The following is a 14,602-nucleotide window of genomic DNA, read 5'->3' as shown; positions in this document are numbered from 1 at the left end:
ATTATTTTATTACAACTTGTTATTGATACATCACTGCTTCAATAATTTTAACTGGTATATTTTATTATAACTTGTTATTGATACAACCCCTTCACCAATTTTGACTAGTATATTTTATTACAATTCGTTATTGATACAACCCCTTCACCAATTTTGGCTACTATATTTTATTACAACTTGTTATTGATACAACCCCTTCGCCAATTTTGACTAGTATATTTTATTACAAATGTTATTTATACATCACCCGCCCCTTAAATAATTTTGATGGTATATTTTATTAAAACTTGTTATTGATACAACCCCTTCACCAGTTTTGACTGGTACACATTATTACAACTTGTCCCTTCATCAATTTTGACTGGTATACTCTATTACAAGTTGTTCGTAATTAAATTCTAGATTTAAACTGTGGGCTGTTTGTGCAACTTCTGTGTAAATAACGTAATTTTAAGTTAATACAAAAGTACAGAAACAAAAATCAAACTTTGTACATTTAATGGCGTAAATTACAATTTTTTGCCTTATATTTATCAAATGGATAATTATTATCATTATTTTTCAGTTTGTTAAAAAAACGCAAAACAGGATGCAACGACATTCAAAATAAACTGGAATTTTATGTCCACAAATACAAAATAAAACCTACAAAAAAATTGAAATTAAGAAGACATTAGAGTAAAGATAAAAATACTTAGAAGTAGATAATTAGCAAAATATAAACTAATAAGGACACAGAGAGTGGAAATTTGATTTCTTAATTAAGCTAACTGACGTTTATCGCTGTCTATTATCTAGCGAAATTACAGCTTGGAGAAATTTCTTGTAATCAGTGCTACAAAAGTTCGCTGTTTAATTAAAGTCAGGAGTAAATTAAGCCGTTTGAAAGTATATTTCAAAAGTAAAGGTTCCATATGCGAAACTCCAACTTGAAGAAAGAAGTCCAGGAGAAGGAAGTTCGTGACATAAATAGATAGATAAATAGGTTTTGTTCCACATACTTATTGCAATATCATAAACTCTCGTGCATGCAAGAAGTCACAGCTTTGAAGACAATTGATTTTAAATTAATATAGTAAAACTGGATGCCGAAAAACGTTATACTTTAACCGATAAATGCGGTTTTTTTCCTAATATTAATTGCGAATTTCAGTTCAAAGGCAGTCCTTTAAAATTGTAAACACAATTACATTCTTGTTGCCTATTTAGAAAGATCGGTACAATCGAAATTTAGCACAAATCCTTGAGTGTGAAGAGATTTCCGTAATATCCTGCATTTAGTATTGATAATACAGTAAAACTAAATCTTTTTACTACACGGGTTCCCAAACTGGAGGTCGCAGGAAGGTATTTGGGGAGGGGGGCTAGCAAATACACAATATGAATAAGGTTTCAGTTTCTAGAAATTCAATGGGTGTTTTTGTGAGGAGCGGTTCTTTCTGGGAAACCTTGTGCTGAGAAAGTTTGGGAATCCCTATTTTAATAGATTACCTCTAGATTTTAACGTAACGTATCTGATAGGTACTTATAAAGCTTTTCATACCAGACCAACTATACACTTAACGACAACCTTCTTGGTAAGTGTCTTAGTCTTCCGTGGTTCATCTACCTTCAACAGAGACATCACGTGGTTAGTTTATTTTCCAAATAAAAATTAATGGCGAGTTCTATAAACGTATGTGTGTGTGAATAGGCTTAAGAAAGTGACCAGTCGCTGTATTTAAGAAATTTAAAATGCTGTTAATTACATTTCTGGCGCTTATATATCAACAAAAGGATAAAAATAACACTTTTATAATTGTTTTTATTTTGCTCTGTTCAGAAGCAAAAAGCAAGAAAAGTTCTCGAGACTTTTGTGCGTTATTAAAGAATTTATAGTAGTAACATATAAAGTCCATTAATATTAACACATTAATTTCAATGTACAATTTAAAAGAGTTTTATTCTTAAAATTCTAACAGCTCAAAACTTTTTATTTCTCTTAACTTATTTCGTAGTGAAAAGCAGATGCTTAAAATATGGTAATTAATCAGCTTAAGAATTTAACATTACTTTTCCAGACTTTTCTTAACCCTGTACTAATCTTTACTTCTCGAGAAATCAGCATGACCTAGGCTAAGACTCGTAGTTGGTTGTGATTTCGACCGTGTATAAGAAGTACGATGAATTAAATATTGTAATTTGATATAACCATTAATAAATATTTCTTAACAGAAAGATGCTAAGAATATACTTAGGAAATCAGAATAAAAGTGTTACTAGAAACTGATCGACTATAACTTAAAAATAACCATGAAGACATGAAGAACAGAAATGGGTTTGTCAAAATCGCTTTTAGGCTACGCTATCGTTTTTTAAGTATAATTATATAATACAATATGATATGTTATGACATAATCTGTGCATATACTACAATGAAAACTGTAATGTTTAAGACTAAATAATAAGAATTTGAAATTATCCAAGTAGACAGGCCTAGTGAAATATGTTGAGCCATGACAATACAACAAATCGTACCCCCCTCCAGGTAAGTGGATTAATAACGACAACAATTCGGGTTTAGATACTCGTGGTGGGTGGAAGACAGATAGCTCATTGTGTATCTTTGTGCTTTAAAACGAACAAACAAGAAATCAAACACATGTTACTGAATGAAAGATTCATGGAGCACTAAACGTAGGGTTTAATAAAATTGTTAATTTGAATCACTCTATGTTTATGATAAGGTGAAGAAGAACCAATGGTAATATTAGCTACATTTAGTTTTTGCATCATATGAGAAACTACTTTTGATTAACTTCATGAAAAACAAAACAAACATTCCATGATGCTAACTCAAATCATAAGACAATAGCTGACGAATGATTTGAGTTATTGGCGTGAAAGTAAATTGTTCTATTAAGTTAGGGTTAGAAAATTATCCCAGTACATGGTCATGTTAAACGCGATTGAACTCTTGGGAAATTGAATAGATAATTGAAATGAATTCGTGGAAATAAAATGATCTTACAACCATTGATAGAAATACGACAAAATATTTAATATTTGACAATGTATCATCTTGATTTTTTCTTCTCTTTTGGCAAAGGCTAGAATGAATGTCCTTGAACAGAATGAAACATAATAATCGTAAAAGTTCAATGTAATGAAATGAATCGCATGATTAAACTAATTGTTCTGGACAGAATATATTTTACTTTTGAAGGAAAGGCCAAACGTAAAGCTTTACAAATTCATGGCATAACATGTATCTCATTTTATCTTTTCACATTTCTAAATAAACATTTAACTTGTGAAATGTAAGCTGACATTCAAAACACGTAAGAAAACTCCTTCTCCTGGAGAATAAGTCGTTCCTTCTGAAATGCACTTCTCTTCACGAGGGCCAGGCATTTATTTGCGTGAGAGCAGTGGTAAATCTTTCAATAAATCATTATAATGAAAGCACTTAAACACATCAGCCTGGAACACTTTGGTAAATCTCTATAATTGAAAGATTAAACTTTGAGCTTACTTTAATCGAGTTCAAATCTGTAAAACCGTGAAGATAAATGGAAGTAAACATCTAAAGGGTTTTATTTTACTACGATGTGACTTTAACGTTGATTATCAAGGATTATCTGGTAAGAAAAATAAGTTTTACTCTGTTCTTGCGAACAAATCAGGCAAATCTGAATCAGAATTTGAAATTAGAGAAACATAATTAATTATTTTTTGTAACATAATATTTTCCTACATGAGTAATCAGAAAGCAATGATTCACAATTTATCTATATTTCCTTCATCTACATGAGCTAAATAATAAAATATAAATGTTAATAATTCGAATATATAATGGAAATTTCACTGTGACAATGTTAAACTTATTAAAAATGCCTAAACACGACTTTATTCTATAAAAGTACTTCTCATAGCTTGTTGTTGTTTGTTATTAAGCATAAAGCTACACAAATGGTTATCTGTGCTTTGCCCACCACGGGTATCGAAACCCATTTTCTAGCAGTATAAGTCTGCAGACATACCACTGTGCCACTAGGGGGGGGGGAGCTTCTCATAGTATTATCTAAACATCCTTCTACTTTTATTATGATTTTTTTCTAATCTCGAAATACCTGACATCCGGTCCTTTCTTAAATTTATTGATTAATCTATGAACTATTTTAGTCAGGTAATCAATGCAAAATTTACCATGTTTTAAGTCTGACTTTAGTTGAACAATCCATGAAGTATTTGTCATGTTGTGTCTGAATTTAGTTGAATGATCAATGAAGTGTTTGCCATGTTTTGTTTTTACTTTAGTTGAATGATCCATGAGTTGTTTATTTCGTTTAAAGTTTGACCTTATTTGAATTATCCATGAGTTATCATTAAGTACTGTAGAGAAGAAAATGGTGCCGCATTCAATCTATTACTCTATGATGCTTACAAATAACTGCTAAAGTTAAATTATAGCCTTATTAAAGCACCAAATTGCCATTATAGGGTTTTAAAGCTAGTATAACAGTAATATAATTCTGTTCTTCTGCCATACGCATTTTTATGGCAGTGAATTCAACTTATAAGCATATATTATTTCCATGTTTCCAAAAAATAACAGTTTCATTCCTGATCGGTAGATGGCAGCACAAATTGTTATTATATAACGACCGTTTGTGACTATTCATTACACAAACATGATATCTGCCAAAACAATTTCAGTAAAAATAAAAAGAAAGATAGAATAATGTAACTTAATATTCAAGGAATCAAGGAGATCAAGTATTTATGCAACTGACGGATCTGTGTGCATGTTACTGATGTCTGAATTTATAAACACCAGTTTCTTAATTATAAAAACAATATGTTATATAGCAGTATACTTTTCTACAAAATTTGGAGTCGATTGTATGCACATGCAGTGACTTGGGGTAAAGTTGGAAGGCGTGGGTTCTGTAAATATCCCCTTGGTCCCGTGCTCCAGGGTACTTCTACCATCCTAGAGGAACATTCCAGCTTCATTGATCCCCAATGGTATCCAAAATTAAAGAAATTGACAAAACTGATATGATATTAACAATATATATGTTACCATTGAATTATAGAAATAAAACAAATGTTCACTTATCAACTTACTTCAATGCAATTGCTTAATAAAAAGGAGGAGAAACAAGTAATAAAAAATTACAAAAATTAAGTATGATGTAGGTATGACAATGCCAAAAAGTACAGAAACAAGGTAGGGATGAATACAAAAAAACCATATAAAAATTCCTACAAAAGTAGCCAAGAAGTACTGAGTCAATCTTACAAGCTTATGGTTATTAGCCGCTGTAAGACTGTATAGCACTATTCAGTTTAAATGCTTTTATTAAAAAATGACAGGAATTCAACATTTAGTTGTAGATAAAAGTTATTCTTGGAAATATTTGGCTACTTATATAGTGATCTTTGTATGTTTTTGTGTATTCATCCCTACCTTGTTACTGTACGTTTTGGCATTACCATCCATAGATCAATTTTTTTATTACTTATTTACTATGTTTTAAGCCTGATCTTATTTTAATCATCCTTGAAGTGTTCACCATGTTTTACATGTTTTATGTCTAATTTTGTTTGAATGATCCATAAACTGTTTACTACATTTATGCCTGACCTTAGTTTAATGAACCATGAATTGTTTACTACGTTTAAAGTCTGATCTTTTTGGAATGACCCATAAATTGTTTACCAGGTTTCAAGTCCGAACATATTTGAATAACCCATGAAGTATTTATCATGTTTCAAGTTTAACTTTATTTGAATGATCCGTGAAGTGCTTATTTTTGTTTCAAGTCTGACCTTAGTTGATTCACGTTTACCATATTCTAAGTCAGGTGATTTTTCTTAAATATAAAGTTTACTGTGTTCAAAGGTTCAGTTAACTTGCAATGGTAAGGTCATAAATTATATGGGAATGTTAAATTTTATTGCGTACTTACATTGCTCTTTGAACACTAATGAAAAAATGTGTACTGAACATACAAAATATCCCTAGACTTAAAATATGTAAGCATCCAACTTGCATATTTCTTTTTCATACTTTACAAAATCCGCAACCGCTTTTCGAAAAGAAATAAGTTAAGGGGCCAAAAATTAAAGGTTTATTTATTTTGCCAATTTCATCACAGTAACAGGAAGTTTATACTTCGAGAAGTAAACGATTATTCGAATATAAAAATTTGTACAAGTTTTCAGAGGTCACCTATTGTAACAAAATATCTAAAATTATAGTCACTCACTCATGAAGCTCTAATAGCACAAACAGATATATATTCATAAAATAGTTACATATATTAAGCTCGTCCGGTATAGGGAAGTTTTGACAGGTTTGCTTCACAAAACCTAGAAAATATTTCGTTCACCAGGAGGACACCGATGAAGAAATGGATTATACTAAATTCTAAATAAGCTATCATTTGGTGGGCCTTCAGAGTAAGTTGATAGCGATACATGTATATTAAAGCTTTGTAAGGGTGATACACACTTAAATATTAGTTGTTTGAATTTCGTTGAAACATTTGTCATGAAATTCTTTTTTAAAAGAAAAGTAACGAATTAAATAAAGTAACCACAGGAATAACAAGGTGGTGTTTAATTACAATAAATTACAAATATAAGTATGCATGCAAAGAATAAATAAATATATACAATTACTAAAAAGTCGACTTGTTCGCTTCTTTTTGTTTTTCAGGTATCCACACAAAGCTACTCACTGGATAGCTATCTACGTCAGCTCCTTAATTTTCAACTAACAGACTAGATGGAATGCAGCTAGTTAACGGCACTCAGTGTCAATCCTTGGGCTACTCCTCTGTAACCGACCAACAGGATTTGACCGTCCCTCTTATAACGTACCCTCAGTCCCAAAGTGCGGAGCACGATTTATTTTGGTTGTAATGGGACGCAAATTTTGGACCATCGTATCCACTGATCCATTCTCGAATTCGAATAATTGTTGTTTGTAAAAATACTCATTCTTGCGAAGTTATCATTTTCGGGACCTATAAACATTTCCGTTCTTTCTTTGCTTCATCTGATCTTTATTTTTTCATAGTTTATTTGTGTTGAATATCTTTATTTGTTAGCAAATGAAACATGTAACACGTACCTTTAAGATCAAACTTTTCTGGTAGATAAATCGTACAAATCAATGTTTCTCGTACTACACAGTTCAGTTTCTTTACGCAGAATTAATAATGCAGTTATCGCGTTTTATACTTCCAAGTTTAAGATACTCGCCCTCAAGCTGGGCGTGGTTTATTGTTGCATTCCAGAACGCAGAACGTTAAACAGCAGTTCTAAATTAGGGAGGGCTAGGCCTGAACCTTACGGGTCTCTGATCTGCTTGCTTAGCCCACGCATCGTATATGACGTTCAGGTTTAAAATACCAGTATCAATGCCTGTATTCCTTACCTCTCTCTCTATACATATATACATGTATATTCACATTCATATATTTATTGAATGCTTTGTGCTTTTGGTATTATAACCTCACTAATGTAAGCTTTAACTTTATAGTCAGCTTTGTAGGAATTTAAGTAAATCGATTTAACAAGAGTTAACGACATACGATGTTTTGTTTAATTAAGGGTATTTGAATAAAAAAGTTCATTTTTGTTAAAAGTTTGTATCGGGACAGGCTTGTTTGCAAAATATATACAGTAATATTTGTTTAACTATAAAAGTTTGATTTATTAAAAAATAAGACTTTAAACAGAAAAGCATAAACAATAAGATTGGTGTCAAGAAAACCCGTGGGAAGTAAACAAAAGTGGGTCGAACTAAATCCAGTTGTTATAAAAAAAATTAACTGCCAATCTGTGGCTTTGGAACGACAAAACATACAAACTTAGAACATCAATTCATACCATGTTTAAGAATAGTATATGCTAAAAAAAAGGCGCAAATACTATCTTCCGCTATTACCCCTCCCCCTTTTATTGCAAGTTGGGAATAAATCTAGTGTTCACGAAAAGAGGCCATTAATAACCACAGTTGCTTGGGTGTTGCACAACACAAAAGTGTAGTGAACAATGCGCGGACTGTGGCCATTCCCCAGTCTCATCAATCTTTGTCGTCGAGTCACCTACGATCAAGTAATTCGTGAGTTATATGCCACTGAGCTCTGATAAACAATCTAAGATTGTGTTAGATCTCTGGAAATTGTAAAGCAGTAAGTCTAAAACGCCACCTCCACCCATTGCTCCTGTCATGGTATAGCTACATGTGTTATATAACTTATCACGCTATTGAGTGTAAACGTGAAAGAGTTTCAACAGAAGAAGAAGAACATTGTACTCCAAAGCTTAAGAAAGGAACATAAATTGTTCAGAGCAGAATCACCAAACACTTTTCAATAGGTCACTGTCATAGCTAGTAGCCTAGATGTAGACCTATCAGTGTATTTTTCTGCAAATGAAAATATTAGAGTTCTAATTTTACGTAAACAATAAAAATGAAAAATATTAAAATATATATAAGTTATTAGCACTTAACCCACATATTAGATTCTTAAAATATATATAAGTTATCAGCATTTAACCCACATATTAGATTCTCTGTTCTTATCAAGTAATAAACATTAATACGAATTCAAGGCTGCGTTCAGTCCTTAAGACACCCGTGTCAAAGAATCTGATAAATCAACCAAAGAGTTGCAGTTTGTTATATTACCTTTAAGCTAAATCGAATGTGGTTTGGAAGGTTATTACTCAGTAGTTTAGTATTATCTTTGGGAAGGTTATTACTCAATATCTTAGAGTCTTATTTGAGGAATTGATTACTCAATATCTTAGAGTCTTATTTGAGGAAATGATTACTCAATAGGTTAGAGCCACGTTTTGGGAGGTTATTACTAGATAGCTTTGTGCCATGTTTGGGGAGGTTATTACTAGATAGCTTTGTGCCATGTTTGGGGAGGTTATTACTAGATAGCTTTGTGCCATGTTTGGGGAGATTCTTACTCAATAGCTTACAGCCTTATTTGAGGAGATGATTACCCAATAGCTTAAAGTCGAAATTGGGGAAGTTATTGATCACTCGATATTTCAGCAAATTATTTGAGGAAATATCCACACTAGTAGCACCAACAGACCGATTATAATAAAAATAATATCAATAATAACAATAATGTCAATAATAACAATAATTATAATAACAATAATCATAATAACAATAATGTCAATAATAACAACAATGTCAATAATAACAATAATTATGATAATAATAATGTCAATAATAACAATAATGTCAATAATAACAATAATGTCAATAATAACAATAATCATAATAACAATAATGTCAATAATAACAATAATTATATTAACAATAATGTCCTACTTCTTTAGAAATCACAGTATAATATATTCCCATTAATCAGTTAACATATTTTGATATGACTTATTTCTCTAAATAAAATATCTCAGTGAGAAAGACGTTGTTCTGGTTTACTACAAACCAAATGTTTTCTGTTTATTTGTGGAGATGTCCATTAGGTCTTAATGAAAAGTTACAGAAATGTTTGTACTACCGTTCCTTTTAGAAATATTCTAACATATGTCACCAAATTTTGATATGCTAGTAAACGATACTAATTTATTTCTCATAGCGGCTTGTAGTACTATTCTATGCAGGAATGTTGTTGTTGTACTGTTTTTACATTTCTTACAATAATGTTGAAATTAATATAGTTTTACGCATTACGTAACGTTTTTTCAAAGTATTGACACGATTTAGAGAAGTTCATATTTTTCATATCAACTGTTGCGATTGTATCAACAGTATACATTACATAAGCAAATTAAACCATTCTAAAGTGTATCGGTGTGGTCTACTGGGTAGTGTACTCGGACTGTGAATCCGAAGGTTAGTGGTTTGTGTTCCATTGCTCCTAAAACGCGCTCCGTACTTGGTTGGGTGTTATGGGTGTGTTATAAAATTAACGGTCAAATCTCACTAGCCCCCATGGGAGTCTTAGGGCTTACAACGCTAAACAAATCGGGTTTCGATACCAACGGTGGGCAGAGCACAGATATACCATTATGCAGCATCGTGCTTAACAGTATGCACACAGACAGATTCCATTATTCGACCAAACAACAGCATGCTGTTGACTAGCTGCCTTCCATCTAGGTTATCAATTTACATTAAGGGCCGGGTATATGCAGATAAATCTTTGTGTAGCTTTGCGCATAAATTATAAACATATATATATATGTAAATATCTTTGTTTATTGCCAAAGGAGATACTCTTTCTTCATTGATTTATCATAACACTGTGGTTTATTAGTTTGCTTTGCTATCGTTGTTATCTTAAGGATTTTTCTACTTGTTATATACAGCGGGATTAAAAATAACTTGCTTTAACTCTGTGAGAAGTTATGGATTTTTATAATAAGACAGGATAGAAGCATAACTTAACCAACATATATAAAGCTACTCTTTCTTTAGCTGTTTGAAAAGTTACGTTTTTTAGCAAAGCAGGGTTAAAGCGTAATTTAACCGTTATGTCTCAAGTTACTCTTTCTTTAGCTGTTTGAAAAGTTACGTTTTTTTAGCAAAGGGGTTAAAACGTAATTTAACCGTTATTTCTCAAGTTACTCTTTCTTTAACTCTGTCAGAAGTTATGGATTTTTATAATAAGACAGGATAGAAGCATAACTTAACCACCATATATAAAGCTAGTCTTTCTTTAGCTGTTTGAAAAGTTACGTTTTTTAGCAAAGCAGGGTTAAAGCGTAATTTAACCGTTATGTCTCCAGAGACGTAACGGTTAAATTACATTTTAACCCCGCTTTGTAAAAAAAACGAAACTTCTTAAAGAGCTAAAGAAAGTGTAACTTGAGACATAACGGTTAAATTACGCTTTAACCCCTTTGCTAAAAAACGAAACTTCTCAAACAGCTAAAGAAAGATTAACTTGAGACATAACGGTTAAATTACGCTTCAGCCCCGCTTTGTCAAAAAAAACGAAACTTCTTAAAGAGCTAAAGGAAGAAGTTGCTCTTTCTTTAGCTTTTTAAGAAGTTACGTTTTTGACAAAGTGGTGTTGAAGCGTAACTTAACTGTTATGTCTAAATTTACTCTTGTTTTAGTTGTTTGAGATTGTTATTGTATAAAATATAAATTTTTCTTGGAATCACTTAAAGAATATGTGGATAATAGGACTGGGTATCAGTGATTTGTGCTTTTTTCATTCACTGACTAAATCTTTAGTGCATTGCAATCATGTTGATAAAATGTTAGAATAAAAATCTAGACTCGTGTAACTGATTAGTTGACCTCTGCTGATAATTTAGGAACTTTAAAGCTATATAGCAAAGCATTTTTCTGTCACTTTGTTCAAATTACTAGTAGACGTACGTTATATAAAACGCACTTTGTTAGGGTTTGAGGCTATAACGTAACCTTTCTTCGGTTGCGAAAGGGATCAAATCTCTTGACATTACAAAATCGATTTGTAAGTACTCTCATTACTCCTTCTTGTCCTTCTCCCTCCCCTGACGGATACATACAATTGAATTCATACAATTTAGTATTTCTTACAAAGAACACCACTAAGTACGTATCTTCTTTTGTTCAGAAATCAAGGAAAATACTTGGTTTTTTTTATCACATTACCTACTCCAAAATATCACAGACTCAAGTAAATCTAAATCATTGTATATGTTTTAAAATACTATATTGCAGTTTTAAAATATTCATTAGTGAGCTTATTTCCCACCATATTAGAATTTACTGTTTAATCGTGACTATAGAGTGCGCTCCTGTCCTTACTTTAACCTGTTTACGTTGAACGAAATAACTTCAAAGTATATATTTATTAGTGTGTCAACGAAAAATCTGTATGTGTTATTGAAAGTGTTATTAGTCTTTACATGTATGTCCGTATGTAACCATTACAAATGAAAATACATTTCCGTGATATTTTTCTTGTGTGCATATAAAATGCTCATTTGCTGTGCTGTATATATAGTGCTATAATTACACTTCAACTCAAACTTAAGGTGAGAACCCTATAATATCTGATTACGTATACTTTCGGTTTCATTTTATTCGGCTTTGTCAAGAGATGAACCATAAGACAAGAAATATAACTCGAACAAATGAAAGTCAAGCGTTACAGATTTTACCAACTTTGTCTCAAACAAAGCTTTGCTCATAAGCCAGTTAGTGTAGAAGTTAATATAAATATAGTTCTTGCTTTAGATAGTTTTTGGAATTTACAGTGGGCCTATTAAACATAACATACCAATTAGCCTCACTCTGGTAAAACTAGAGATTAGTTCTACACAGTGCAATTTTCAGCTATGATCTACTGTATATATATTGCTGAATTAGCCACAAATCTACCGTAGGTTTTTGATGTTAAAAAGCTTATCTCAATACAGCCGCCTTAGTTGCTAGCAAGCATAAACGAGACAAGTTTCAGTCTTCAGCTAAAGGACGGGAATTGAAGAATCCAAGTAAAAAAAAAGTAGTCTAAGAAGTAGGGTTTTAGGTGACTATAGTGAAAGGGGAGTAATGAGTATGAGGACGTTTTCTCGATACTTTTAGACATAAGCTATTGGGTTTCTTTCGTGTAATGCACGCGGATTTCTCTTAACTACAGACTTTTATTACTGTTTTTTTACTCAAGCATATAGGAGAAAGAGGTATTTTTATACCACCGAAAACCATGTGTCATCTAAGACGTACAAGAAAATCTTGAAGAAAGGACACAACTGCAGGTTCAGGAGCTATAAGCTCCTTAGTAGAAAGTATGTTCAACGCCTCTAAAGGCACCCGAGGATTATACTGTGCACCATGGAACAAATCGATAGCCCCCCCCATTGAGAGCTCGAGTCAACCATATTGACAGAATTCCACATGCTTCCATCCATCAAAGCGTCGTGACTAGGGTCCCTAGGGACTCTACCATACGCGAGGATTACCGGCAAAAGCTTGGAGGTAGGCTTAGGATAAACAGCCTCGATCCCAGGGACGTTTAGTGAGGATTAATGAGCCGGTCCCTCTCACCCAGGTAGGCTTGATATTTGAGATGGAGGCAAACAGAACAGGTCTGTCTGTCTTGATTAATGGATAGAAGCCACATTACTTCGATTAAATATAGTGTAGAGAACAGCGACCCATGAACCGTCAGCAACAGCAGATGGAGCTGAACAGATCCATCCTAATACATAAAGGGATAAAGAAAATAAACTATATTTCTGTACAAGTCAGTTTAGTGAACGTTAATCAAGAACAGCAGTAAAAGGGGAGGGGGAGAAAGCGTCAGATTTTAAATGAATGGTTAATAATCAGAAATAAAATTTTAGTAGTTAACCCTTTTCCTGAAGATCCACGACAAAGACATATAACGACACAGAACCAATTCGAAATTACGAGAAATATCCTCATTTTAATGTCATTTGTTTATGCAAAAACGTTTTTCTTTTGAAAAAAAGACGGATATTTTTACAACTAAAAGTATCTCTAACCTCGCTCTCGTGGAGGAATAAATAAGTGTTACGTTAAGATTACTAAGATGTTTCTTGGAAACGATACAGATGGGTGACTTTAATGTTTCCTTGTCTATACATTTCTTTCCAAAATAAATAAACTGCAAATAATAGCAAGTAGCTACAACACGGGCAGGTAACTGTACATATATATAACCAATACAATGAAACAGATCAGACCTAAGTGAACATTTCCTTGTGTTTGTCTGTGTCTGTAACAATTATCACGAAATATCCAGTTAAAAATAAGGAAATTGGTTTCATATTACTGAATCGCGAAGGATTAAGTGGAATTATTTGTGTTTATGTCGGTGGAGTTTGTAACAAAATAGTTAAAGAAAGAAATATCAAATACAACACATTAAACCGTTACTTTACTATCTGTAGGTTTTAAAATTTACCCCTGAACATGTATTTCATACTATATTATCACTGTATTATCCGTAGTCCTGGTAAAACGCATGGAATTACACGTAGTCCTAATAAAACGTCATGATACTACCTGTAGTACTGATAAAACTTCCTTACACTCTGTGTAATCATAGTCAGACATCACTCTACTACATAAAACTGTGACGAAAATCACTGTACCAACTAGAACCCGAAATAAACGTATCTTTACTTCGTGTAATATGAGACATTACGGTACTATCTGTAGTCCTAAGATAATATTCTATACTCTTTGTAGCCCTAATCAATTGCCCCTGAACTATCGTAGTCATGATAAGACACCACTTACCATTTTTAATCAAGATAACATGTCATTGTACTATAAATATATCCACGATAAGTCATCATTATTCTATCCTAACGTTTGATAAGCCATTAGTCTATTTTATATAGCTGTAATAAAATATCACTGCACTATCTGTAGTCTTAAATAAACGTCACTACGCGCTGTACACATGATAAAATATTACTCTACCTGTGATAAAATATAACTGCACTATCTTTAGTTTTAAACAAATGTCATTACATGCTGTACACATGATAAAACGTTGTGGTACTATCTGTAATCATGATAAAACGTTGTGGTACTATCTGTAATCATGATAAAACGTTGTGGTACTATCTGTAGTCATGA

The 14,602-nt window shown here is 32.3% G+C and overlaps 1 protein-coding gene across 9 annotated transcripts in view; it reads right to left on the bottom strand.

Moving 5' to 3' along the window:
- Positions 1 to 14,602, bottom strand: part of LOC106457574 (CUGBP Elav-like family member 4) — a 257,724-nt gene that overhangs the window by 74,365 nt on the left and 168,757 nt on the right. The window lies entirely within an intron of this gene.

This window comes from Limulus polyphemus, unplaced genomic scaffold (genome assembly GCF_000517525.1).
Source record: "Limulus polyphemus unplaced genomic scaffold, Limulus_polyphemus-2.1.2 Scaffold347, whole genome shotgun sequence".
Classification (NCBI taxonomy): Eukaryota; Metazoa; Arthropoda; class Merostomata; order Xiphosura; family Limulidae; genus Limulus; species Limulus polyphemus.
Note: the sequence above shows the minus strand (reverse complement) of the source record. Positions and strands in the feature narration are given on the sequence as shown.